This window comes from Hibiscus syriacus, unplaced genomic scaffold, assembly GCF_006381635.1.
Source record: "Hibiscus syriacus cultivar Baekdansim isolate YM2019G1 unplaced genomic scaffold, ASM638163v2 tig00110429_pilon, whole genome shotgun sequence".
Lineage (NCBI taxonomy): Eukaryota > Viridiplantae > Streptophyta > Magnoliopsida > Malvales > Malvaceae > Hibiscus > Hibiscus syriacus.
Genome location: NW_024062733.1, coordinates 1,333,913 through 1,341,340, shown reverse-complemented (window position 1 = coordinate 1,341,340; position 7,428 = coordinate 1,333,913). Strand labels below are relative to the sequence as shown.

Sequence of the window (7,428 nt, the reverse complement as noted above, 5' to 3'; positions counted from 1 at the left end):
CAAAACATGTGGAGATCGATAGACACTTTATTGCAGAAAAAGTAAATGGCGGAATTGTGAAACTAAACTATGTCCCTTCACAAAACCAGCTAGCAGATGTATTGACCAAGGCACTTCCAAGGATTACCTTTGATGAAATTACATCCAAACTGGGTCTTCACAATATTTACTCCTCAGCTTGAGAGAGGGTGTAAGTAGTGTTTAAGGTAAACTATGAATCCTAACTTATCTCTAAAACTATCTCCTAATTTATAGAAAAGATGACTCTTATCTTATCTAGGTCTCTAATTCATGTATATAAAAATCTCATGTATCCTCTTGTGTAATATGCAATTGTTCTTTGAATAAAAATAATTTCAGAATAAAAAAACATGTTTACCAGAGCCGGAAAACTCTATTTCTACAGTTTCTTCTGTTGTTCTTCATTTCTCCCCATGGTTGTGCTATTGGTGTCAAATGGAGGAAAGTATAAAATTCGATCATAATTTTGCAAAAAAACGTATCTTGTTTCCGATAAACAAGATGGGAAAACAATCAATCAATTTCTCCATCCTCTACACCATTTTCTGGCTTCGGGGTACTTTGAGGTGTTCATCTTCTTCATTCTTATCATCTTCCTTAATGTATAAACCTAGTTGTTCGAGGGGATTACTGCCTTCCCGGAGATTTCCTCCTCCACATCATTTGCTGCCTCTAGAGCAGTTTGGGGAGGTTCATCTTCTTCTTCCTCCTCCTCCATGTATAAACCTAGTTGTTCAAGGGGAATACTTCTACAGTTCGCTCCATCTACAAAGTGCATTTCTAAGTCTTGTATAAACTGACTGCTCTCATTGATATCCACAGTCTTCTCCATCTGCAAAGCAAATAAACTTCTCAGTGACATTAAGACAATGACACAAAGCATTATCCCCCCGAAAAAGAAAAGAGATTTGATTTACCTGTAAAAGTGCTTGACGTGCAGCTTCTCTCTCTATCTCCCTCCTCCTTTTGGCTTCAGCAACAGCTTCTGCTTCTGCCTCTGCCTTTTGCCTAGTCTCTTCAGCAGCCTTGGCCTCTGCTTGTAATCTTGTTTTTTCTAATAAGAGAGAAAAAGAAAAAAAAAATCATAGAGCTAGAGATCGGGATGGTTACAAAAAAGGTTCCTATATTCTCCTCCAATTAAAGGAATGATTAAACAAAATTATGAAGTTTAAACCTTCTCTCTGTCGCCTTTCAAGTTCCTCCCTCTCCATCCTCAGTTTCTCAGGATCCCCCTTCTCACCCTGTGCTCAATCATGTTATAGATGAACCAAAAGGTTACGCATGATTAACTTCAAGTCTAACAATCTAACCACGATATATGTGAGAATAATTGAATCAGTCATCTGAACCAACCTTTTCAAGTGCCTTTTCTCGAGCTTTAAGGATGGTGTAAGCAAACCGGTTCTTCAACAAAGTTGCACGATAAAGCTTTTCAGGGGAGACTTGCCTCTCAGATGCAGCACTCTCCTCTATAATATTACAGCATTATGGGTGAGATCATGCCCCAACTGTAACAGTGCAGAGCCTTCTTAATAATTATGATTACCTTCTTGGTGGCCTTCTTCGTCGAAGGCACTAGACTTATCATGAGAATTTAGTTCAACTTGACAGAACTCATTTAAAGACTCTGTATGAGCACAAAAGTGTAGCCATCTTATATTGACACAAAATAGATTTTACAGAGGCATGCATGTGCATAAAAAAAATGAGGAAACTTACGGTTTCCATCATCAGGAAAAACACTACTTTTCTTTGATTCCACATTTGTTTCAGAATTCAAATGTTCCTATCACATAGGGATGGGAAAGACAAAAGGGTTAGAATGGTAATAAACTGTATCTCAAGCAAGTCACAGCAAACACTCAAAATTTCCAAATTATCATGATATCGAGATACCTTTTTAGAATTAAATGGACAGAAGCTTTAGCAGAACCTGAATCTGAAAAGAAAAATATACAACGAAAATTGCAGACTTTTAATAGAAACAGCGCAAGTTTATATTTATAGTGAAGCATGTTGCAAATTATACAGAAAAGGTCAAAAGTCCTTACAAGCTTACCAGTGCCACGACATAATTATGAGATCTAAAGCAGCAACCACACATATGTGATTTTTATAGTTTGATTAAAATGGTTCCCAATATTACTTAAATCAACAATTAACATGAAGTAGGAGAAACCAGGCAGTAGGCAACAAATTTCATCAACTAAAAAATTAATTAACAGAATGGTTTTGATTTGAGAAACTCTTCCATGGAACCATGAAAACCAGTGAAATGGTTACCATCTGGAGCTCCAATTTTATTGGGATACATTCCCATGAAGACATAGGATAATAAATTGCAAAATTGATAGCAAGAGTTTCATTCGAAGACCCAGAAGATAAAACAACGATAGCTTGTTACTCAAATGTTATTCCCCTTTCTTTCTTTCATCTCGTATATCATGCCCCGAGTTTCAAGATTCATCTCTGTTGGCTTTGCTCAAATCTAAATTAAAGAGAATCAAGTTACCTAAATACAGCTGAGACAAAAAGGCAGCCAGCAGAGAAAGAAAGCCAGACTATGGGTAAGCTTGAAAAAGGACTGCTCAAAAGATTCAATTCCATCAATGAAAATTTTCGGCACAAGATTCATATTCAGAAGGCAATACCCAAAGACTAAATTCCGATCCAAGTCTTCTACATATTAGGACAGATATCAAAACAATATACATAACCTTTTGCCATTCACTCTGAGTTGAGGAATTGAGTAGAAACCAGGAAAAACGTTTTACCAACCAATCAACAACAATGGAGAGCATCAAAGAATGAATGATCTCACGCTAAAAAAACAGCTTGAGGTTGACAAACTATGGTCTATAAAATTGTGAATAAGCTCAACAAAAATGAAAATATAACATCAAAACTCTTAGTATATATAACTTTCAAAGAAAACTGAAAACTTCCCATGCATAGAAAAGACTATATCATAACCCAGCATATTTTCCAGATTTAAAAACATATATTTCCTATTCAAGTTTTCTTCAATGATAAAGAGGCAGATGCTCATTTGGACAAGAATTGCTCAAAACAGGATCTCTGAAGCATAATAAATAAGGAAAAGTTCACTAACAGTACAATTGTACAAACCACTATAAGAAGAGCCTGATTCACCACTGAATCTACTGGAACTACTGCATCTGCTATTTCTATGAGTTGAACCCTTCTCTATCTCTACCAGAGGATAGCCACTACCAACTATATCTATGACCTCGACAACTAGATCATTGCCTAACAAGAAAGAGAAGAAGTATCAATTTATGTCATAATTTGGTTTACTGCCTTGCTATATGTAAATAATCCACAAATGCAAAGATCAGTAAATTACCTTTACAAGGCTGCAATGATGAATTGCTAAACCCTGACTCGTTAAGAAGCTACAACAACAGAAAAGACAAAGTAATATCATAGATGCCAATATCATTCTGGATAAAAGAAAGATACCAAAGGATGAAATAGATGCATAAGAAATTAAGAATACCTCCATTTCACAGGATTCAGCTTTTGCCTGGTTTTTCTGCTTCTTATGCAAATAATCATCCAAAAGTTTTCTCAATTGTACAATGTTCCATTACTTAGAACATCGATATAAATCTTAATCTCATTCTCTCCATCTTGACCATCACAAGAACTCAGCTCTTTAAGAAAGTCGACAATGTTTTCAGGCAATTCTCCTAACAAAGACTGTAATTCTGTGCTCAAATTATGCTTCTCCTGATCGGTCATGATTTGTCTGATGGGGTCCGGCTTGATCATAGTGTCTTTTGGGTTTATTTTTTTCTTTCTAAAAGGTAAAACATTACTATTTGTTTTGCCTTCTATAGGTGCAGCTGCTGTGGAATTCACAGCATCAACATCCATGGTTAAAGGAAGCTTCTTTTCTATAGCTTTCCTTCTCATTTCAAAATATTTACTGTGCCTTGGCCATGAAGTTGACATCATTTCCAGGTGGGTTATATGTCATTGCATTAGAAAATGTAAGGCGAACATCAGCAGCAAAGTCCATTGGATTTGAATAGTACCCTGATGTCATCCTCTACTAAAATGTTGGTCTAGGCAATCGGCAAAGAATGAAATGTTCAATTATAACTCTAATTAAAGAAATCCCCGATCGGTAAATAAAAACAAAACCCAACATTATGAACATTTTTTTCTTAAGTCCCCATTCAACGTAACATCAAGAATACCTAAAACTCTTTCTTTTCTTTTCTCGCCTCTCAAAGAAAATCAAATTTCATTTATTTTCCCGCTTTTTTATCTAATGATAGAAACGAATTCACGGCAGGATGGAGATTTGCTTAAAGAAAGAATTATTGAAGAAAATCGAACGAATCAATACTTACGGGCAAAAAAAGTTGAAAATGTAAGCTAAGATCGTTTATATCCTTTAGAATTGAGATCCAATCCAACCAAAAAAGAAATTCGAAATGCGGCTCAAGCCCTAATCCTGTCTCCGCATGAATCCTAATTTCAAAACCAGGAGCTCGCAGCAGAGCCACAGACTTTTCCCGATTAGAAACCCTAGATAGAGAAACTGAAACTCCCTTTCCTCTCAGTCCTGGACAAATCTTGGCCTCGCAGCTCGAGCAAAAGCAAGAAGGAAAATTAAAGAACAAAAATGTTAATAAGAGAACGAGAAAGAGAGAAAAATGTAGTCGTTAATAGGCAAGGTCTTACGCTTCGCCTCTCTACTTAATAGCCCAATGGCCTCTTTTCCCGCCGCTGCGGAACTGATGTCAGCCCTTGATATTTTCAGTTTATGAAATCCAACGGTTTATATTATAAGTTCTGATCCACCATCAGAGACTAGATCTGACGGCTGTTATTGGTACGAGTCAAATCTTTGATGACTTTCCTTAGCTCAATTACAATTAGGATGGACATAGGATTCCAACCTACAAGTTTTGATCTGATCCAATCCATTGAATCAATTTTTAAAAAAAAATTAGATTTTCATATTAGGTCGGGTTGAATTCGAGTTTAGGATGAAAAATATTCGATTTGATTTGACTCGAAAAAATTATGATTTTACCTTATATATTTAAGAATTATTACAATAATTTCCCTCAATATAATTAAATCTCTATTTAATTGAATAAAAGTAATATTTTTAATAAATATATTATTTTGGGTCAGGTTCGGATTTTATCTCAACAAAGTGGGCCAGGTTCGGATCGGGTGTGAGGTGTATATTTTCGAATCGAATTTGAATCAGGTGAAGGATGTATAATTTTCGGATCAGGTCGAATAGACTGAAAATCTGACACCCAGCCCATGCCATGCCTAATTACAATATATTTACAAAATATATATACTTAATACAAGAGTCCTAATATATTATCTTAATAGTTGAAAGAGGTATTATTTTCTACCAACAACTGATTGGTCTAGTAGGATAAGGCACTAGATCCCTTAAGTAAGATCAGAAGTTCGAATCCTGAAGATTACGAATGGAATAAACTAGGTTGGGAGGATCGTTCTTGCCTCTACAGTATCTGATCCGGATTAATCGATCAATAATCCGAATATTAATAATTATACCCAAAAAAATATTGTTTTCTCTAAAAATTCTAAATACAAATAACTGCATTTTATAGTGTTGTTAATGTTCAAAATATAACTCATTTCTAAGATCATTTAATTTTATTATAAATAGCGTTAAAGTACACTTTAAAAATGATATTCTCATCCTCATTATTCAACTTAAAATAGTGGATACTTTTTTTTCTTTTGAGAATATCTCTAATTAAATTTTTTCTTTAGAGACACTCCTTTTGATTTTTATAAAACTTTTTTAAGTGTGGTTTGGAATTGGGAGAATATTAGAATTACTAAAGTCCACTTCATCTTTCGTGTGTTCAAAATTTAGAGAGTGAAATTAATCTTGGAGACAATTTGTCCTTTGTAGCGATTACACACATTGAGGTGAATTCACTTCTAAAGTAGTGGTTAATACCATGAAACGGTTGATCAATTCTCTACTTACCTATTATATTATTTTTCAATCAGTGTTAATGTCTCGTTTTACAACAGTCTATTTTCCAACACATGGTGTATTGTTGGTGGTAATCATTCAAAACTATTCAAAAAAATAATTATTAATTTTTTTAGAGTAAATTACTGTATTGATACTTTTCTTTCATATTTCTACATTTTTACTTAAAAATTCAAAAAATTTAATTTTTGGTCACTTAGGTTATTGTTTTATTAAATTTTGGTCACTCATATTATTGATAGTTACATCTTGGTCACAAACTATTAACTTCCGCAAGTTTAACGACTTAGCAAGTTAGTCAAAAAGGGTTAATTTTTAATTTTACTTCTAAACTTTAGATATAATACAAGTTAAACCTTAAACTTTAGGTGAAATATCATTTTGACCACTAGAAGATAAAATATCAATTTAATCATTGAGTTAAAAAAAAGTCTCTCTTCAATACCACCGCTCACCACCGTTATCATTGATCATCGTCGATTGACATCGACTACCATAAACTTCGATTGTTAGACCCCAAAATTTATGATCCACTTCTTTTTTTCATTTTGAATACGGTTCTAGTATCCATTTCACCAAAAAAATATTCGAAACTCAATAAATATAGAGTAAACCCTTCGACTTCCTTTAAAATTAAACTATAATAATAAATTTATTATTTATATTCCTTTAAAAATGAAAATATTAAAAATCTAAATCTATATCATAATCAAATGTATAATATGTTTATTTATAATATTATTATATTATTTTTATTATGCATATAATGTTAATTATAATTCAGTTACATAAACAGTAGATTATGGTCCAAGGCCATTTTCAGGGGATTGTCTCATGAAAGGCGGACTAATATACGACTAATATACGGCGTTACCGGATACATTAAAAGATATTTAACAAATTTGGTTTAGCGCTACCAGAAATATCGAGTAATAATAATGTTGTAGGTGGAAATCATGAAGAAATATTAAAAAATTTGGCAACCGGCAAACTTAGCTTGTCGGTTTGTGTCGATACAAGTGAAAAATGTATCGATCCATAGCAATATAACAGGTAAAAATATGACAAAACCGGTTTCATTATGATAAAACCGGTAAAGCGCTACTGGATATGTTGAAAGTATCGATTAGATTTAAATAAGTATCGACACTTATGAAATTTAAAAGAGAAGAAATTATAGCGCCTATAAAGTGTCGATACTTTATAAAAATGTATCGATCCATAACAATATAACAGGTAAAAATATGACAAAACCGGTCTCGAAATGACAAAACCGGTAAAGCGCTACCGGTTATGTTGAAAGTATCGATACTTTAATATAAGTATCGACACTTTTGGAATTTAAAAGAGAAGAAGTTATAGCGCCTATAAAG

The 7,428-nt window shown here is 33.6% G+C and overlaps 1 pseudogene; it reads right to left on the bottom strand.

The window, feature by feature from the left end:
* Nucleotides 1-631: 631 nt before the first annotated feature.
* Nucleotides 632-4,095, bottom strand: LOC120124754 (annotated as a pseudogene).
* Nucleotides 4,096-7,428: the final 3,333 nt, after the last annotated feature.